The 14,975-nt window shown below is 43.0% G+C and overlaps 1 pseudogene across 1 annotated transcript; it reads right to left on the bottom strand.

The window, feature by feature from the left end:
* Positions 1-9,443: 9,443 nt before the first annotated feature.
* Positions 9,444-10,496, bottom strand: LOC308571580 (urotensin-2 receptor pseudogene; annotated as a pseudogene). The gene has a single exon. The product of its transcript is annotated as a urotensin-2 receptor pseudogene (transcript).
* Positions 10,497-14,975: the final 4,479 nt, after the last annotated feature.

Genomic DNA, 14,975 nt, shown 5'->3' with positions numbered 1-14,975 from the left:
TGTGGGAAGTGTACCTGAAGGTGGGCCCATGGATCCAGTCTTGTGTGACAGGCAGATGTTAGCGTGTGTGGGCCTGTTTAGTTGTCATGTGAAACTTTCATGTATGTACATATCATGATGATAAGCAATTCAGGTGATTGGGTTACTACAATGCACTCTGTGTGGGGCTTCCCTTGCACTCGATCCTGTTTTTAAGCAGAGTTTGGATGGCCATCTGTCACGGACCCTTTAGTCGAGATTCCAGCATTTCAGGGGGTTGGACTAGATGACCCTCGGAGGTCCCTTCCAATTCTATGATTCTAAGCTGCACTTAGTGGAGAATGCTGTAGCACCATCACCGGCAGGTAGTGAGATTGCACATGCCAGCATAGAACGCCTCTGCTCAGAGATCTGCACTGGTTGTATATAAAGCCCTTAACAGCTTGGGACCACTTTACTTGCAGGATCACCTAACCCCATATATGCCCATTCAATTGCTTCAACCTGCACAACTGGCATTGTTACACATGCTGCATAATGCTCGTTCCACTCTTTCCAGTGCCTGCTTAAATATTTCAAAAACCAGGACACCCCAAAAGTTGTTTACAAAAAATGTGACTTGCCTAAGATTCTGCCTTTCAGAATTTCCCCCCAGACATCCAATTCCTTCTTTGAAATCCTGTTAATGTCTGGGGAAATCCGGACGTATGGCAGCCCTAGCCTTAAAACATTTTGGTTTAGGCAAGCCTATTCAGACATGTAGAAGTTCCATGTTGCTTTTGATCAATACATGTTTTAAACTTCTTTTATCAATACTTTTTATGTTTTATTATATGTTTTTGGTAAACTACAGTTTTGATGAATACAAAGAAAGGAAGGTCATTTGACCTCCATCCCCCACAATCTATCTAAAATGAAATTGACTTTTAAATAGGGTTTGGGGAATGGGAAAATGGCCTGCAGTTTTAGGGCTCCACATTTCATTGACCCTTTAAAATTCAAACCCGAAAACCTGACTCTGAGTCATAATTCTCCTACTTGCTGTAACGTACATCTCTTTCCTGCAGCTGTTATAGATGGGTGGGTGGAAATTCCACAGCTTCAAAGGTTTTGGGGGGGAAACAACTTTGACTTGGAAATCATCCCATGGCAGGGAAATGTTGTGGTTTCTGCTAGGTAAAAGCAAACGAAGTCTCCAAGTATTTTATTTTATGCTGACGGGAAATGAAAGTCAAAACACCCATCTGTACTATGGAAAATGCCAAGATGTTGATGAAGATTATTTTAATGAGAGCTTGTTCCAAAAGGATTCCCAACCAACCCTAGGAGCAAAGAAGATGAAAGAGTCTGGTGGAACCTTATAGACTGACAGCTTTTGTTGCAACCCAGAAATTGTGTCCGCAGAAGATGAACGCCAGTCTGCAAAGTGGGGGGGAGTTCAAAACCAGGAAGCTGCAACATGAAATCATAGGAAGCGATCTGGCCGGCCATCTACAGACTGTCCAATTCTTCTCTAGCCCTGTTTTCTCTCTCCCCCCCCCCCCGCCACTTTTAGTATTGCATCAGTGTCAGCACCATTTTCTGTTTCACCTCCTTTTCCTTGTGGGAAAATGGCACCAAAACATTAACATCTGGCGTGGCGGAATGTGGATCTGTTGTGCAGGCAGGGAAAAGCAAAACAGTCACATAAGAGCAGCTTGTGAGCAAGACCTTAGGGATGCAGCAACATCCAGTGTGGTGTGTGTGTGTGTGTGAGAGAGAGAGAGAGAGAGAGAGACAGAGAGAGAGAGAGAGAGAGAGAGAGAGAGAGAGAGAGAGAGAGAGAGTATGTGGTGTTTTTTTATTTAAATGGACTGAAAATGTGACTGTTTCGGATGCTTTGTTAGTGATGAAGCAGAACGCAAGCTTTTCCCTGAATAACAGGTGGAATGAAGGGAGCTTAAATATGCCATGCCTTCTAGCAGTAAAATGAAGTGGCGCAGCAAATTTGTTGGAGGTCCACAAACGGAAACCAGAGATCCTGGGCCCTTGCCCATAACCCAGCAGGCCCTGCTGGTCCCCAAAATTATAGGGCAGCTTGCCCCCTCTTCTGCCCTCCTCCTTGCTGTATCCTGACTCCATAAAGCATGCCTAAAGATGTTAATGTACTGTGAATTTGCCATCTCCTCCATCTTACCACGGAACAACCCACAGGGACAGATTCCATCTCTTCTGCCCTCCTTCCTTCACTTCCTCTAGTTCACAGATGCTGTTTTCAAACATTTGTTCTTAGGGTCTTTTTTGTGGACTGTACTGTCAGCACAATTTATTTATTTTTATGAAGTTGCATGATTGTATGTTTAAATGTAAAAGCATCACAGCCTGGGATAGTTCAGTCAGTAAAGCACGAGACTGAATCTCAAGGTCATGGGTTCGAGCCCCATGTTGGGTAAAAGATCCCTGCATTGCAGGGGGTTGGACTAGATGACCCTCAGGGTCCCTTCCAACTCCACAATGATTCTGTGCTATTATTCCCCCTGTTCACAAGCAGACAAATGAGGCACTGTGAGGTGCAAGTCAGAGGAGGAATGAAACTGGACCCATTTTCAGAATACTGGAGCAGAGCACAGCTGCTAACTGCAAAGAATAACCAAGGAATATAGAGGGGCATATACAAATAAATGTACACATTGGATGATTCTGTGCATAAATATACAGGCAGGTTTTTTATAATAAAAAATCTGAAAACAAAATGGGAAAGAACAGCAAGAAACACTTATCTTCGTTCGTTATGTGATAGGAATTTTGAGGTCTTAGATATATGGTAATGTTCATAAGTGTACCAACCAAGCACGTACATAGATCAGCACAGGAAGACTGAGCTGAAGCCATTTTGATTCCCAAACTGACCAAATGTTTTCCCTGCAAGTAGGGGGCGGCGGGTCAGGGAGCCTTCCCATTGTCTCAGGAATTGAGTAATCAGCATTTTAATGGGTGACAGACTATCAGGAAAGGCAATTAGATAACCTGGCAAACAGGAAAAACATTCAAATTTCTGTTTTAGACCACCTTTTCTGTGATGTATGTATGATGTATCTGGGGGTGGTCTTGATCTACAGGGTGGCAATTCCAAAAGTCTTTATAAGGCCTTGCGCACCATTGTTCTGGGTTCCTCCTCCTTTCCTGCGTGTGAGGGGAGCACCCTGTTGCAACAGATCAATAAAGATCAAGCTTACTAGCTGCTTTGCTTCTCAATATTCTCTGATTGGCCTCTGTTATTTTCTCCTGCCAATAGGGAACGTACGTAAGGACTCTATATGGGCTCTTGGATACCCCATAAGGGAAAAGGGCAATTTTTGTTTGCAACAGTTATTCATTTGTTCTTTAGGGAAACATGCCTCTGATCATGTTAAAAGTTTGTCTCAGTGTGAATAGAGGCAGAAGACACAAATGTGCCTTTGCAACAGATAGGAAGAACTTGCGCAGCTGAGGCCTTGCAAGGGCAGGGAAATCACACTTCTCAAGAAACGTACACCTGTTGCTTTTCCACCTGCCGTACAGCAAACAGAGACCCAATGCATAAACAGCAACAACCCGGCAACCCTCGCTTGTGACTCTTGAGATGCAGCCCTGGGATTGTGAAGGGTTTTCCTATGTGCAGTTTCTCTTCCAAAGTCCACACTGTTTCTGCAATGGATTAACAGTCTGGAGACCTGTGGGCGAAAGAACAAGAAAGCAGAAGAAGGCCAGGAAGCCTTTGATGTCCCTGTAATCTTTAAGTCAGGGATGGAGAACCTGTGGTCCGGCTGGCTGAGCTGTAAACAGAAATGGAACTCCTGCTGCCTGTTTTTTTCCAGAGGGAGGGTGGACACTTAGCACATCTCCCCCCCCCCCAAAAAAAAAAACACCCCAGGCAATGCATCACACATACAAAGAGAGAGAAGAGGGCAATGATTTACATGAAATTTGCATATGCTAATAATCACTGTAATTGAAATTGAAATAGGCAACACCATAATGGAGAAGACTGCCTAGGTGACCTGTATGCCTGCCTGTCCAGCAGCTAACTGGGGGCTAGCCAAGAATCCATTCGCTTTGGACTACAACTACCATGATGCTCAGGTGTTGGGCCTGCTGGCTGGAGCTGATGGGAGTTGTAGTTCAAAACAGCTGCAAGGCACCACTTTCAAAGTCCCTTTAAATCAGGGGTAGGCAACCTAAGGCCTGGGGGCCGGATGTGGCCCTATCACCTTCTACATCCGGCCCACGGAAGTCTGGGAATCAGCGTTTCTTTACATGAGTAGAATGTGTGCTTTTATTTAAAATGCTTCTCTGGGTTATTTGTGGGGCATAGAAATTCGTTCACCCCCTCCCAAATATAGTCCAGCCCTCCACATGGTCTGAGGGACGGTGGACTGGCCCACGACTGAAAAAGGCTGCTGACCCCTGCTTTAAATAGAGGACTTCATCAAATAGAGGACTGCTTCCTATAAAAGCAGGTCATCTGGTCAACCTAGGTAGAACATGTGCTTTTGCATGCATAAGGTCCCTGGTTCAGTCCCCACATCTCAAATTAAATGAACTTAGGGATTTAGAGGTTTTGGGAAACAGGTACCAGTACATTATTTGAGAAGCTCACGCTTACAATAAATCTGCACGACTTCAGTTTTAACTTCAGAGCAAATGCTGGATGTGTTCCTCATTTTAAAGTCAGAGTGGAACATAGCTGAATTTGGAGTAGTGTGAAAACTCAATTCGGAGATTGCTTTTTTGCGGTTTCTGCAATAGGACATTTCTATAGACGAGTGGGAAGGAGCCCCAGGATCCTTTGCAAGGGAGGGTGGATTTAATCCATCAATATAAAGGCCCAGAAAGATTACTGGTAAATGTTTGCTCTCCTTGTATTCCTATTTATCTGGTTGAAAAAAGGACTGGTTTTTCAATAATTCCAGGGAAGTCTAAGACTGAAGCAACAGGAAAATAATTTAATTTCTTGAAGTCCTTTTCCTTCCCCGTAATTTTGTTGCACCCAAAGGGAAATGCATAGATATATATAATATAAACAGCATTAAAAACAGTTTAAAACAAATTAAATTCACTACTAAACTGTTTTTACTGGTGTATTTTATATTGCTATAATTTGCCTTGACAACGTCTGGCACAGGGCAGGTGGTAACAACAACAGCAGCAACAACTGCAACAACTGCAACTTCTTGGGACAACAAATGATATTAAGCTGACTCTGGAAGTGAGGTTATTTTATTCAGCACATGATTTGTGATAGAGAAGAAGACCGGCTGGGTTCTAAGAACTGTTCCAGTCCTGTCTGTTGCAATGACCAATACTTTTTAAAAAGTAAAAGTTGAAAAAGGGCAATTCACCTCCTCTATTCCAAGTCAGGGTGGGTAAATACTGTGTGTCAATTTCTCTCTCTCTCTCTCTCTCTCTCTCTCTCTCTCTCTCTCTCTCTCTCTGTTTCTCGTTTTTCCATATGAGAAGTTCAGTTCACGTTTCTACATCAGATTGCAAATTTCTTTTTTAATCCTCATGAAAGTTCTAGTGTGCATTTCTTTTAGTGTACACATTTTGGTGTGCAATTTGACCTAATATGCAAATTTTTGCAAAGCATATTTCACTTATATATGCATTTTATGCATACTTTAGTATATGCATTTTGGTACACATTACTTGGCTGGAGAACTGCATCGCATCATTCAGAGAATGCGAATTTTGAAGGATGGCTGTGTTTTGTTTTGCTTATTGTTTTGAAAAATGCAAATTAGCTAGATTCACCTTTAAATTTGAACTCTGCTCCCTAATTCTTTTTTTTCTTCTTTTTCTTTTTTTTTAGTTTTTCCTTTATTACTTTATTATTATTATTTATTTCCTTTATTACTTATATACTCAGAAGTATATCTTTACATCATAACTTTACATCTTACATATTCCTGTTTTCAGAGTATGTTTGTAATTATTATTATTATCATAGATCGACAAGTATTACTGTACACAAAAAAAGAAAAAAATGTAATCTTAAAACCATAATATTCCTCATAAATGAATGACTTCCCGTTTCTTCCATTTTGTACTAATAAACTTATTGCCTATATTTGTCCATTGTCTTTTTATTTATAATATTTTCTTATCAGTTTTCCTTTTAAATTTGTTATCCACAGAAACTACTTAAAGGCCGTTACCATTTTCAGATTGCAGCAATTATTCTTCAAGTATTCCTTAAAACAATTCCAGTTTGAGACAAACTCCTGTTTAGATTTATCTTTGATTCTTTCTGATAAGTAGTCTAACTCCGCATACTCTGTTAGTTTTTGTATCCAGTCAGATCTGGTGGGTACGTATCCTCTTTTCCAATGTGTAGCTGTTATAACCCTCACAGCTGAGGTGGCATACAGAAAGATTTTCCTTGTTTTTTGGGGGTGATATGCAAACCGGTAATACCTAATAAGAATGATTCAGGTTGATTTTTTTTTGAATATTCACTTTTGAAATTCTTTTTAGTTCCAGATAAATATCACTCCAAAATGGTTTACTCCCCCTGCATGTCCACCATGTATGTAATGTATTCCCTCCAGATTCTCCACATCTCCAACAGTTATTATTCATCTTAGCAAGTTTACAAGGTGTCAAGTGCCAAAGGTAGAAACTGCTGCCATGAGATGCAAACAGGAGCCTCCTGCGGATTAATGTAGAGTAAAATAGTGTGATGCTTAAAATACATTAAACTAAATATATGAAAATTATATCCCGGTCAACGGTTAATAATTATTTCCCTGGGAGTTATCTCCATTAAATACAGAAGGACTTAAAGAAAAATCGTAGGTTTTCACTGTTAATGTCCAAGGGTTACAATAGTAATATATCCATTTAATTAAAAAAAATACTAAAGAGCAAAAAGCTAGTGTCAGTTAAATTAGATTCTTTAAAAATAATAACCATATCAAACTGAACCAAAATACTGAAAAAATGTTTTAAGACATGGAATCCAATATATTTAAAATTCATATATAGCTGACCAAAATATAACCTCTTTCCAATGGTGTAAGTTCAGAAAAAACCTGTCTGTTAATATTGCCTAATTCTAAATATCTTTATACTTTTAAGTTCAAAGGAGATCTATCCCTTAAGCTTTCAGTCAAGCATATTCTGTGGAAAAAATATCACCCTCTCACCCATTCCTGTGCACTGCGTTTTAAAAACTGTAATAGAAGGTGTTTGAGGACTTCATATAATCGTTATGGATTTAGATTTTCATTCAGTAGATTTTGCTACTGAAGAAAGGTTAGCAATTTACAGAACTGTCCTGTCTGCATTTTCTTAGAAACAAGTCCCACTTCTATCAGTGGGATTTACTCCCAGGTAAACTGTACCAGTTTACAGGGAGAAGCTTTTGCCCCAAAAATCTTTTAAGGTTGTGTTTTGCTTTTTAATTAATAGCTGCCCCTCTTTTCTCTGCTGTCTTTTCTCATTAATCTGCCCAGAGGCCTGAGGATAAAGTAGAGCAGGATGGCTAAGCATCATGTGCTTATCAGTTGTTGCTCTGCTGTGAAACTTGCATGAGATGTAAAAGCCACCTTCGCCTGCAATTTGCCACCTCTTCCAGATTCGGGAGGAGGTGGGGGAAGAATCCTTGCTAGGTAATTCACATTTCTGCAAATTACTAAATGACTCAGTGAGTTGTCCAATGATGAGGGCTAGAAGCTTGGTTCATTTTAAACAGAACCTGCAGTTCTCAAGGTGCAGCTAAATGTGAAGGCAGCCCAACCTCTTCCAACCTCTTCACCTTGATGGCCAGCCAAACTTTGTGGACGACAAAGTTCCAGAGTGAGGAATGATGCCAACGGGGTCTTCTGAAATCACGCTGATCTGGATGCCCAGCACAAATGAACCCTCTACTGCTCATGGATCACGCTTTGTCTCCGTTGCCCTCAACTTCATATGCTCTGAAAGTAGCAAGAAGCCTCACAGCTTTACAAATACAGTGGTACCTCGGGTTACATACGCTTCAGGTTACAGACTCCGCTAACCCAGAAACAGTGCTTCAGGTTAAGAACTTTGCTTCAGGATGAGAACAGAAATTGTGCTCAGACGGCACGGCAGCAGCAGGAGGCCCCATTAGCTAAAGTGGTGCTTCAGGTTAAGAACAGTTTCAGGTTAAGTACAGACCTCCGGAACGAATTAAGTACGTAACCAGAGGTACCACTGTAGCTCCAAGGTTCGGGGAAACGTATGGCTGAACCCCCCATAACTGCAAAATTCCTTCTCTCCTGTCGTTTTTGCTTCTGGAAGAGGGGCAGGGGACTCTTCTGATGGCCACCAGGAGAAAAATGACTGAGGAGGTGATTTAGGGGGTGAGATGTGAGCAGAGCAAGAATTCGGTACACCCTCCCAACTGCCCACGTTGCAGTTAACATCAACCCCCCCATTCCATCCACTTAGTAAGGAAGTTGTTCTGTGAGTGACCCAACTCTTAACACATGCTGGGGATCAAAGTTTCTGTTGAAAAGAAAACAAGGCCCTATAATGACTCTCAATAAGCCGCGCGGCAGTCTGAGTTTCCAAAGCTTTGCACCCTGCAGCGTGGCTTCAGACATAAAGGCAATGCTCAACATTCATCTGGGCCTTCCTCGTAGCTGAGTGGTTGGGCATCTGCTTTGCATGCCAGAAGGTCCCCGGTTCAATTCCTGGCATCTCCAGGTAGGGCTGGGAATTCCTGCTGCCTAAAATCCAAAAGAGCTTCTCCCAGCCATTGTAGACAATAAGAGATATTGGTCTATGTCAGTTCTTCATTTTTCCCATTTGTAAATTTGGTTATTCACATTTCTTCGGCAATTTGTGTATATTTTCTTTAAAAAAAGAAATCATGAAAATTCTTCAGCATTTTAAAGTGAATTTCTCCTAATAATCACACTTTTATGCTGTTTTGACTAATGGATATGTTGTTGCTAGGAATTTATCCTAATACAATGAATCACTGCATGCTGTTTTGACTAATATATTAATTCTAATGCACACTTTCCCATAACATATGCTTTTTTGTTGTTGTTGCAAACATTAGTTGAGAAACCCCATTGCAAAATTCAGATAAGTGTGGCATTTGAAGGATGGCTGAGTTTCGGTTCTCATATTGTTTCGGAGAGTGCAAATTTAATTGAACCATATTTAAATGTCTTTTACTTTTCTTTGTTTATTGCATTTCTATCCCACTTTTTCTCTCCAAGGTTCAACCCCTCCCCATCTTATCTACACAACAACCCTGGGAGGTCGGCCGAGTGGGGATTTGAACCCTGGTCTGTCTCCCAGGTCCTAGTCCTACACTCCAACCACTGCACCACGCTGGTGCAAATGGAATAAAAATCCTCTCCCATCCCTAGGAGACAGCCCTGAGCTTGATGGACCAACATTCTGACTCAGCAATAAGGAAGCTCCCTGTGTTTTTCAGGTGCCTTTCATTCCTTACCTGCCTTGGCTCAGATGACCTCCTGGCCTTCTCCTTGAGGCCTCTCTCTGTTCTGGAAGCATCGCAGGGAAGTGCGTGATGACCCCCTTTGGCGGGCGCGCAGGTAATCACGGTAGTTGCGCGTCAGCAAGGTGTAGAGGAAGGGGTTGATGCAGCTGTTGCCGTAAGTCAAGCAAGTCACCAGGTGGTTGATGGAGATCTCTGTGCGGACGGGGAGGTGGGCAGCCTGCTGGCAGTAAAGAGGCAGGAGCTGCCAGACCCAGAAGGGCAAATAGCAAGCCCAAAAGGCCAGCACAATGACGAGGATGAGGAGGAAGACCCGGTTCTTTGGAGAGCGGCCCAACCCGCCGCGCGTCTGCGACACCCAATAAGTCCTGGCCAAGCGCCAGTAGAGGGACCCGATGATGATGCCGGGAGCCACGATGCTGGTGCTGAACAGAACGCTCAGGTAGACCCTGTACTGCTCCTCACTCCAGGTTGGGGAGCAGAGACGCCGGACGGGCACGCCGTCCCCCACCGCCCGCTCCTCCTGGTGGATCATCACCATCATGGGCAAGGCCAGGGCAAAGGACAGGAGCCAGATGGCCAGGGCCAGAGGTCGTCGGCAGCGCCGCGCACGCCTTGCGGCCTGGAAGGGGTGGGCCACGGCAGCGTAGCGCTCACAGCTCATCAGGGTGAGCAGGAAGATGCTGGCATGCATGGTGAGGAGGTCCAGGCTGAGGAGGACCCGGCAGCCGGCCTCGCCGAAAAGCCAGTCCTTCACCAGCCCGTTGTGGACAATGAAGGGGGCCGTCGACAGGTACAGCAGGTCGGCCAAGGCCAGGTTGACCAAGTGGACACGGAGCGAGGAAGCTGAGGGTGATGCCCGCACCACGGCCAAGGCGTAGAGGTTTCCCGCCACACCGGTGGCACACATGAGGCTCAGCACAGCTCCCAGGGCTGCGGCTGACTCACCTCCCTCCGACACAGTCCCGTTGCCCAGGGGCACCCACAACGAAAGGTTGGTTGTTGGTGGCTCCATGGAGAGATGGCCGAGGGTAGGGTGTCCAGGAGAACTTCTTAACGTCCCCCCGGGCCTTCAGAGAAAGCGAGACAGCAGAACCTTGCTCTTTTCTGACCTACCTACTTATTGTTTTAGCTGCACACCTATCTTTCTTCCAGGCTATCTCTGTGTCCATTTGTCTACCTATTTTTCTTCCACTTACTTCTGATCCTCCGAGAAAGAGAGAGAATTTGATCTGCGTGTGCAAAGGTTTTTCTGTGGGGGTTCAACTCCCCAAAGACCTTTCTTCTGTGTGGTGCACACGGTCTCTGCTCCACATCCAGACATGAAGGGCTTTTTGTTCCTCGCCTTGTTCCTCCGCTCAGTGTGTCCAAAGCTCAGCGGTGGCAAGAGGTCTCCAGAGTGCGCGAGGAGTATCTCTGAGTGTCTGTCTGGGGCTGCGAAGAATTCTCTTCTCCTGCATTCCTCGCACCCTGCTAGTGTCGGTATGTTGGGGTCGAACCTTGACCCGGCCCCACACGGGGAGCACAGCTCTCGGCTCCTGTCTGAACTGAAGAACCTGTTTATTTCATCCTTGGGGTGGAATTCTGACAGCGTGTCAGCAGAAGGGACTGCGGGGCGGGCGATGGGACAACGTACGGGGGTCCGATTGGTCCGGAGTTTGCAACAGTAAGAATCGCCACCTCCTTTTTCTCCCCCACACCAAACAGGCAGACACCCAGGGTCCAACTCCCTGCTGGCATAGTCATGCAGCTTTCCATGGAATGATGCCAACCAAGAGAGAGAGAGCGGAAAAAAATAACCAAGAGATAGAAAGACAGAAGGAGACTGTATGGATCAATGGACAAAAGAAACTCATAAATGCAAAAGCAGAGAGAGAGAGAGAGAGAGAGAGAGAGAGAGAGAGATGGGAAGAAAATGAGCAGGCAAGACAGGGACCACCAGACCCACCTCTTGTTCATCATCAGTTTATTTATATAGACCACTTTTCCAGAAAAATTGTGTTCACAACATACCAACTGAACAATAATAAATGCAATTAATATGTATCTACAAAAACATATGAATCATGGGTATTCATAGGACTATAAATACAGAAATCCATGCAACATGATATAAAACATTACATAAAACAATACAAAAAGGTGTAGCCTAACTTATCAGTTCAGGAGAAAGAATGTCCATCACAAAAATAAACTTGATTAGCACAGTGGATACCTCAGTTTTCGAACGTAATCCGTTCCGGAAGACCGCCCGAGTTCCAAAACGTTCGAAAATTGAAAACTCAGTACGGAAGCCATGTGGCATGTTCAACTTCCGAGGCAAGTTCAAAAACCAAAGCATTTACTTCTGGGTTTATGGCTTTCGAAAACCAAGGTATCACTGTATACAAAATGGAGGGTTGGGTGCAGATCACTCTCCCCAAAGGATATTAGATCTGTTCCTGCATCAAGGTAAGTGGTTGGGAACAGATGGCCTTTCTGTATTATTAACAATGGATTTTCATATCTACCTCTAATTCATAGTCCCACCCATAAAATAAATATTTGTGACCTTTTTTTTGCCTGCCTAGTTTAAGAGAATTTAGGGATTAGCGATTCAGCCAGGGTCTACTTTGTCATAGATGTCATACTTTCTTGTCCTTTCCTCCCCAAAACGCTTTGTTTTGATTTATGGAATAAGGATGTTTAGTTCACCATCATGAAATAGGGAGAACTTCAACAACAAGTCCTCAACATAGTAGAATGCCTTATTATTGATTTGCTACTTAAACATATTTCAGACTTCTCTTTCAGCTTATCAGGAGCCCCACTCTTCACCATGCAAAAAGTCTGTCAAAGTTAGAAGATGAGCTGTGGGTTTTAGATCCCTGAATATCCACCAAGTGAGCTTTCACCAACCTGGTGAAGGTCATGCAACCCCTACGAACAGGTAGTGGGGCCCATGGGGCTGCAGGAGAGAGGAGAGGAAGGAAAAGTCCTGTTGCATGAGATGCCTGTTCCATCGGTGGATAGACACTGTTGGATGTCACCTACAGTCTGAATTTTCTGGCTGCTAATGTAACTTATGATTTATGATAGTGTAAGTCACCTGGTATGTGTTATGCCCTAAAAGGAAGGCTGCAGTAAGTACTGCGGTTATTAAAATTGTGCATATGGAAGCAATAGGATGACTAAAACCCTATTCTTCTTGGAATAAAAATTGTCCAGACCAAAAATATGGTTCCAAAGCTTTACTAACAGAACTTGTTCCAAAACAGACTTACAACAATTAGGATACATCCAAATAGTTGCCTAAAATCATGTGTTTGTCCAAGCATAGGCAGAACATCATAAAAATATAAAATTACTTCAAACAGAACTGAAAGCAAAGTTCTTTCTCTCCACACAGACTCCATTACAATCTGACTGTATTCTCTCCAGAAGAAACACCATTAGCACATCCTTCGTCTTTGGTGGCTTGAGAACAAAGACTTGGCTCACACAAAATGGCGATTTGCAACTGAATACCCCTCTCATGTGATTTAAGTTAAACACCACAGTGAGAGAGTAGCAGAGATACATTCTCAGTTAATTATCCCTTTAAGAACTCAGAGAGTCTCACTTAGCTTCAGTGGAGTTTTCTATGGTCCCTTTAGCCATACACATACAGAGTTATTTCCCTTTTCAATGTACAATTAAACAGTTATACTTAATAAGTGTGTGTGTGTGTGTGTGTGTGTGTGTGTCACTGAACATTTATGCAATTTGACCTTTAATGAGGCTGCATATATTCTTTAACTGAAACAGGGACACGTGTCTATTAGCCCTATTCTTATGCCCAGAATCACTGCCTGATTCTGCTTCTCTTACTTTCACATTGTTGCAGATTGTTAAAGACTATACCACTTAATATAGGCATAGGGAACCTTTGACCCAATAGATGGTGTTGACTTACAACACTCAACCACACTGAGTGTTGGCCCAAGCGGCCAGGCTGGTTGGGGTTGATGGGAGGTGTAGTTTAGCAACATCTGATCTAACATATGCTATATCCATTTACTCTGCAATAAGCTGTGCTCAACTAAAAGGGTGTGGGTTCCCTTTGTTTAATGATATACTGGGGAAATGTTACTGGTCTGCAATATAGCTAATATGTCAATTTCTGTTTCTCTCCGTTTCTCATTTTTCCAATCGTAAATTTGATTTTCCACATTTCCACATCATTTTGTGGGGTTTTTTTTGTTTTTTTAAGTCCTCATGAAATTTCATAAGCAAATATGCATTTTTGCATTCAATCTTGCTTAATATGCACATTCCCCCCTCCCAAGCTATTTCCCTAATATAATAGACATACCTCAACAGTTGCAATATGTGAAAAGGTTTTCTGTATGTTGCATGATGCTTTAGTGCTCATGTGCAGGCATACACATGCTTTTGCATGACAGGCAAGACACACGCACAAGCACACGCCAAACAGATTCAGAGATTTAACTTCCAGAGATTCTGCAGAGGCAGCTGAACCCTGAAGAATGGCATCTGTATTGTCTCCAGTGTACAAAAGCCCTACACTGTGATATTCTTCTTGATTTATATTCTTCTTGATTTTATGGGAAATCATCTTAAAGGGTTTTACCTTAACCAAAAGGTGAACAATAACTGGTTTTTAACAACCGCATGTGACCTTTTTTGCCCAAAACCAATCTGATTAAAAATCCATTTGTGGGGACAACCAGTTGCAGTTATTTATCAACAAGGATGCAAGCAGAAGATTCGATTGAATGCTATAGCAAAGTCTTTAACTTTGGTTAAAATCACAGTTTGTACTATGTTTTCATCTTCAGGTACAAACAGTGCATGAATGTGTGGATTTACTACACTGGAGACAATACAGATAGTAATTTTGCCATGGAAGGCAATGACTAACAGCCTAGTACTAAACAGATTTTTCATGGAATTTTCAGTCTGTTTTGCTGCCCTTTCTCTGCATTTGGGCACCCCCACTGGCAGAGTCAGTAGTCAAGTCTTCTGTGTTTACTGGTGTTGGGGAGAGAAGAGAGGCTGAACTCGGATGTCTTCCAGGACTTCTGCTCTGGAAGAACGCTCTGAGTAATTTTTGGGAAAAATCCCACTGAGATGAAAGGAAAGGCAACAGCAAAAGAAAGTCCCAGCTCCCATGCACAAGCACATATTTGCTGATTCCCCACCTCCTGACTCATCCAGATTGCCCCCCATGCAATTGCCATCCACCGTCCAGAAAATGTCATGGTACAGAAGGCTTCACCTGTTGAATTTGCGCCTGCTACATCAAGAAGTCTCCATTAGAAAATAATAATAGGGGAGGAGTTATGCTTCTAATAACAAAGCACTTTGGACACACTCACGGTAATGCCCCTCAATGTTATTACACGCTATATATATGGTATATCACACACACACATATATATTCACATGTCCTAGGTGTGGGAATTATAAAATATAGCAGCAAAGGATTCTGGGAGTTTTGTTCAGTGTAGAGCTAAGAACCTCAAGGACCGCCTCTTTCCATATAAACCTACCC

The sequence above is a fragment of the Podarcis bocagei genome, assembly GCF_964188305.1.
Source record: "Podarcis bocagei genome assembly, chromosome: 13".
NCBI classification, from domain to species: domain Eukaryota; kingdom Metazoa; phylum Chordata; class Lepidosauria; order Squamata; family Lacertidae; genus Podarcis; species Podarcis bocagei.
This window is presented reverse-complemented; position numbering and strand designations above follow the sequence as displayed.